Raw genomic sequence first — 7231 nt, 5'->3', positions numbered from 1 at the left:
ACTTATTTTTACTTCCAATAGTGTTAACCTACTACACAGGTCATGAACAAGATTTTTCTAAATTTTCATTGTAAGCAGTTAATTAAAAGTATTCTAACATAAATGTAAATGCTGTAATTTGATTATTTTAATTAACCATGTAACTTGGATGGATTAGATGCTGGCGTGACCACAGTGCACACGTCTGATGTCGCTCACAGTGGTCCAAGGGACCGCTCAAGGAGACATGAAAAATTAGAGGGAACATTGTGTGTAACTGTGTAGAGTGAGGAATATTGACAGTGGGGGTCTGCCTGTCATAAAATGAGGAATAAGACCTGCCTCAGTAAGATCTCTCCCCCCCCCCCCCCCCCCCCCCCCACTCTATATAAGTGTATGCAAGCACCAAGATCCACTTGGTGCTTGCTGTGACTGCATGTAGTGGGATCTCCCAGTGTGCATTGGTAATAAAGCTTTGATGACAAATACTCCAGCCTCATCTGACTCTTCCTCTCCAGCTGGGATATCAAACAGATCGGTGAGGTCAAGAAGAAGTAAACCTCAACATAATGCATTGTTTTCTGCGTCCTGTTTGGCTGTAGACCATTGTCAATCAATCTTGTGCCATGTCTCCTGTCCAGTACAGAATGTGTTCAGCTTGACAAATGTACATAAATCTTTGATCCTCAGCAGTGTGACTCTGAAGCTGGTTTCATTCTATAATACTGGACTTATTTTTCTACCAAGGTTTGAACTTCGTGTATAAACAAAAGAGAAAAGTGTGAAAATGTCCATGCCTGTCTGAGAAAAGCATATAAAGCATGTAGTGAGGGCTTTTATTATGGGCAGAAATCTGTGCCATCAGAAACTGAATTTGAATAAATTAATTTTGAATTTGAATTGCTCAGATTGAATCTGAATTGTAACTTGAATAAATGCTTTTGAAAACTGAATTTGAATTAGTCTAATTTGAAATTGAATTTATGGTTTGAAAATGATCATCACTAAATTGAAATTGAATTTTATATATTGAAAATGAATTCATTTGCTTTGAAACTGCATTTTATCCTTTAAAAATTCAACTCTCGAATAATTTCAGTTTCACTCTCACCATTCAGTTTTAGTTCTACAATTCAATTTCAGTTCCAAAATTCAGTTTTTTGGAACTTACATCACAGTTACATCCAGTTCCGGTTCAAGAGTAATGAGCGCAGATTAATAGAACTACGTTTTACTAGCGGACTGAAAGTGTTACTGACGGGAATCTACAGCGTCTTGAGCTGAATTAAGACTTCAGAAGTCATTCGTCATGTCGAATGACCAGCGGATAAACTCTCAGGTTGGTAATAAATGTATTACATGTATAAGAACAAGCGTCATTTTAACAATTGATAGCCGTACAGTAACTTTTATGCTTATTGTAGCTGTTAGCTAAAAACGCTAATTTAGCCTAGTTTGCCCTGAATTCAGCTTTGACAAACAAATATGATCGACTGTTTCTAGTAGAATTCCAAAGTTGTCATCTTGTACCCTCTCAGAGCCCTGTATGCTTGCAGAGACCCCTACAGTAGGGAAACATGCAAAACGGTGTCCAAACCTTTGTATTTGAGCTTTATTTATGTCTTACACAGCATCCCAACTCTTTAGCTAACTTAATAACTTTAGCTGAAGTGAATAGTTAGTCTAATTCATTAGTGCAGCATTACTGGATCACCTCTGTTTGAAGTGATATAATATAATATACAACTATCACTGAAACAGCAAACTTTGTAAATAACCAACACTTATCATTCTCTAAACGTTTGGCCACAGCTGTAGATTACACTATCAGTGCTTTTTAACTCTTGACAATAATTACATTTCTAAATTCTCTTTGTGCATTTACAGGTAAACAATATCTAATATTTTATCTAAATGACTGCTCTGTCATTTGTTTATTAAGTGTGCCTATGTAATGGCACACTTATTACTATTCGACAGATTTATTATTCTGCTTATTAAGTGTGCCTATGTAATGGCACACTTATTACTATTCGACAGATTTATTATTCTTATTAAGTGTGCCTATGTAATGGCACACTTATTACTATTCGACAGATTTATTAAGTGTGCCTATGTAATGGCACACTTATTACTATTCGACAGATTTATTATTCTGCTTATTGTGTGGATGCCCTAAAAGGGCTTCCACACTATTGAGTTCCTGTTTCTCTTTATTCTTTATTCCACTATTTACTAGTTGCTTCCGTACGTTTTTCGGCACTTAACTACTTCCTCAGTTTTCAGCCGATTTTCTCAGTTCAAACTCTATACTGTTCTGCTCTTTCTGCTCTTTCCGGCTATGACTTTTGGTGTTTATTACTATTATACTTTTTAAAATATTACACTTTTTTCCTTTAATTTGTCCCATTGAAATGAATGGAAATCTTCAGAAATTCTGCTAAAACTTGCTTGTTTTTGAAACTTAACTACTTCCTCATACTTTCACCTAGAAACTCCATTCAAACTTTAAAATGTTCTCAGATTATTGGGCTATTCCTGTATGATTCAGCTTTTTCAGATCTTCTACCGTTTTAATCTTATACCTCTTTAAGTTTTCAGTTGCAAAATTGTGATTTTTCAGAAAATGCATGCGTTGTTATGGTTGCTATGCAATTAACTCAGAGTGTGCACTTGTCCTTTCTGAATTTTCTCTTCATGTCTGAACAACTTCTTGCTACTCGCTCAATTTCCACTCAACTCCCACAAATTATACATCAAAACGTAGGTATTTTTGTTGGCTTTCAGAAAATGTCAGTATCATTCTTGTGGAATTTACAGATTTTTTGCAAATCTCTTCAGAGCAACACAAAGTTTGAAAACTCTCCATAGAAAGTCAATGGAGAGTTTGGTCAAAATCAGCGCTGGATTTCTCTAATGAGAGGCATTTTCAAATTGTCATATCTCCTTAATGAAACAAAGTGGAGACATGAGGCTTGTGCCAATATATCTTCAGACACTCCTGATGCTCACAATTCAAGAAGTTTTTTCTCACCTATTACCGTTCTGATATGAGTTACACTTGTTTGAGGGTAGGAAATTCGTCATTCGCTCAGATTTCTTCAGATTTCAAACTCTGGAAATGAGGCACTTTTTTCTCTCGTCATATCTTTTTGATGGATTTCCACAGAGACCTGACAATTTCCATGACTGTTCACCAAAGCCTGCTGTTTCTTACGGTGAAAGAATGATTTTGATGCTCCATATAGATTTAGAGTTACAAAACGTTGTTTGAGGGCAAGTCAAGGCAGTTTTGCTTTGCCTCTACTCAGTTACAGTGTATTACAAGTCATATATCTTCAATAATTTATATTTTATCTCTGAATTATAAAGACCTGCAGATTCCCCCATCTCTTCTGAACAAAACGGTGTCAGAATGAGCGTTCTAGCCCCTACGGTTAGGAAATTATGGCCATTTGTTCGAGGGGAATCCTGAATGTGAGAAATACACTGAAGAAGACTCATACTTCTCTCTGTGTCTGTGTATGTAAGTGCTGATTACAGCAGGTGCAGCCAATTTAGCTGACCTAGATATACCAAGCCCAGACTCTTAACAGCCACTGCTCCCTTTACTCTCTGTGTATATGTGTGTGTATCAATATTTCTCCCATGTTAAAGTATTAGTCCTCCATAATAGTATTTCTGCTAAATCAAAGTACTTCTACTACATCTTAGTACTTCTGCTCAATCATAGTAATTCTGGGAAATCATAGTATTTTTGCCAAATCATAGTATTCATCCCAAATCATAGTATTTATGCAAAATTACAGTATTTCTGCTAAAAAGCAGAAATAGTACCTTTTAGCAGAAATTTCTGTCAAAAGATATTATTTATGTTAAAGCATAGTATTTCTGCTAAGTCATAGTATTTGTGCCAAGTCATAGTATTTGTACTAAGTCATAGTACTTGTGCCAAATCACAGTATTTGTACCCACTCATAGTATTTCTGCCATATCATCGTATTTGTGCCAAATCATGGTATTTTTTTGCCAAATCATGTTATTTGTGCCCAATTAAAATTTCTGTTATGTTATAATATATCTGCTGATTATAGTATATGTGCCAAATCATAGTATTTGCGCCAAAAACATAGTATTTCTTGCCAAATCATGGTTTTTGTGTCAAATCATGACATTTCTGATATGTTATAGTATTACTAGTAGCTAGAGGTATTTCTGTTATGTTATAGTATATGTGCTGAATATAGTATATCTGCCAAATCATTGTATTTATCCCAAATCATAATATTTATGCAAAATTACAGTATTTCTGCTAAAAAGCAGAAATAGTACCTTATAGGAGAAATTTCTGTCAAAAGATATTATGTTAAAACATAGTATTTCTGCTAAATCATAGTATTTGTGCCAAATCATAGTATTTGTACTAAGTCATAGTACTTGTGCCAAATCATAGTATTTGTACCCAATCATAGTATTTCTGCCATATCATGGTATTTGTGCCAAATCATGGTATTTGTGCCAAATCATGGTATTTGTGCCAAATCATGTTATTTGTGCCCAATTAAAATTTCTGTTATGTTATAGTATTACTACTAAGTCGTAGAATTTCTGTTGTGTTATAGTATATCTGCTGATTATAGTATATGGGCCAAATCATAGTATTTATAGCAAATCATAGTATTTGTGCTAAAACGTAGTATTTCTGCCCAATTGTAGTATTTGTGCAAAAACATACTTATGCAAAATCACACTATATCTGTTATGTTATAGTATTACTACTAAGGCATAGTATTTCTACCAAATCATAGTATTCCTTCAAAATCGTAGTATTTGAGCAAAATCGTACTATACATGCAAAACATACTATGTCTGCCAAATCATAGCATATGTTATGTTATAGTATTACTACTAAGGCATAGTATTTCTACCTAATCATAGTATTCCTTCAAAATCATAGTATTACTGCAATTTCATAGTATTTGAGCAAAATCGTAGTATTTGTGCAACAACATAGAATGTCTGCAAAATGACAGTATATCTGTTATGTTATAGTATTACTACTAAGGCATAGTATTTCTGTCAAATCATAGTATTTGTACTAAATGATAGTACTTGTGCCTATTCAGAGTATTCATACCCTATCATAGTATTTCTTCCAAATCATGGTATTTCTTTGCCAAATCATGGTATTTGTGCCAAGTTATAGTATTTGTGCCCAAGTAAAATTTCTGTTATGTTATAGTATTACTACTAAGTCGTAGAATTTCTGTTATGTTATAATATATCTGCTGAATATAGTATATGGGCCAAATCATAGTATTTATAGCAAATCATAGTATTTGTGCTAAAATGTAGTATTTCTGCCCAATTGTAGTATTTGTGCAAAAACATACTTATGCAAAATCACACTATATCTGTTATGTTATAGTATTACTACTAAGGCATAGTATTTCTACCAAATCATAGTATTCCTTCAAAATCATAGTATTACTGAAATTTCATAGTATTTGAGCGAAATCGTAGTATTCGTGCAAAAACATACTATGTCTGCAAAATCACATTATAACTGCTATGTTATAGTATTAGTACTAAGGCATAGTATTTCTACCTAATCATTGTATTCCTTCAAAATCATAGTATTACTGCAGTTTCATAGTATTTGAGCAAAATCATAGTATTCGTGCAAAAACATACTATGTCTGCAAAATCACAGTGTATCTGTTATGTTATAGTATTACTACTAAGGCATAGTATTTCTGTCAAATCATAGTATTTGTACTAAATTATAGTACTTGTGCCTATTCATAGTATTCATATCCTTTCATAGTATTTCTGCCAAATCATGGTATTTTTTTGCCAAATCATGGTATTTGTGCCAAGTTATAGTATTTGTGCCCAATTAAAATTTCTGTTATTTTATACTATTACTACTAAGTCGTAGAATTTCTGTTATGTTATAATATATCTGCTGAATATAGTATATGGGCCAAATCATGGTATTTATAGCAAATCATAGTATTTGTGCTAAGACGTAGTATTTCTGCCCAATTGTAGTATTTGTGCAAAAACATACTTATGCAAAATCACTGTATATCTGTTATGTTATAATATTACTACTAAGGCATAGTATTTCTACCAAATCATTGTATTCCTTCAAAATCATAGTATTACTGAAATTTCATAGTGTTTGAGCAAAATCGTAGTATTTGTGCAAAAACATAGAATGTCTGCAAATCACAGTATATCTGTTATGTTATAGTATTACTACTAAGGCATAGTATTTCTACCTAATCATAGTATTCGTTCAAAATCATAGTATTACTGCAATTTCATAGTATTTGAGCAAAATCATAGTATTCGTGCAAAAACATACTATGTCTGCAAAATCACAGTATATCTGTTATGTTATAGTATTACTACTAAGGCATAGTATTTCTGTCAAATCATAGTATTTGTACTAAATCATAGTACTTGTGCCTATTCATAGTATTCATACCCTATCATAGTATGTCTGCCAAATCATAGTATTTTTTTTGCCAAATCATGGTATTTGTGCCAAGTTATAGTATTTGTGCCCAATTAAAATTTCTGTTATGTTATGGTATTACTACTAAGTCGTAGAATTTCTGTTATGTTGTAATATATCTGTTGAATATAGTATATGTGCCATATCATAGTATTTATAGCAAATCATAATATTTGTGCCTTCAAAATCATAGTATTACTGCAATTTTACAGTATTTGAGCAAAATCGTAGTATTTGTGCAAAAACATACTATGTCTGCAAATCACAGTATATCTGTTATGTTATAATATTACTACTAAGGCATAGTATTTCTACGTAATCATATCATCCTTCAAAATCATTGTATTACTGCAATTTCATAGTATTTGAGCAAAATCGTCGTATTTGTGCAAAAACATAGAATGTCTGCCAAATCGCAGTATATCTGTTATGTTATAGTATTATTTCTACGGCATAGTATTTCTACCAAATCATAGTATTTGTACCCAAACATATCAGTTCAACTTATTTAACTCTTCTCAACAGCCCAACACCTCTTCTTCACCCCGTTTCAGGAGAATTGTGAGTTTTTTCACCCCTTTTCAGCACAAATCCCAGCTTTTTCAGGTGTTTTCAACAGAAATCTCTTTTTAGCAGAAATTCTGCTGATTCTCCTGTTTTCAGTGCATTGTTCTACTTCTTTACCTCTTTTCAGTAGAAATTCTGCTAATTCACCTATTTTAAGCA

Source organism: Pelmatolapia mariae, linkage group LG3_W (assembly GCF_036321145.2).
Source record: "Pelmatolapia mariae isolate MD_Pm_ZW linkage group LG3_W, Pm_UMD_F_2, whole genome shotgun sequence".
Classification (NCBI taxonomy): Eukaryota; Metazoa; Chordata; class Actinopteri; order Cichliformes; family Cichlidae; genus Pelmatolapia; species Pelmatolapia mariae.
This window is presented reverse-complemented; position numbering follows the sequence as displayed.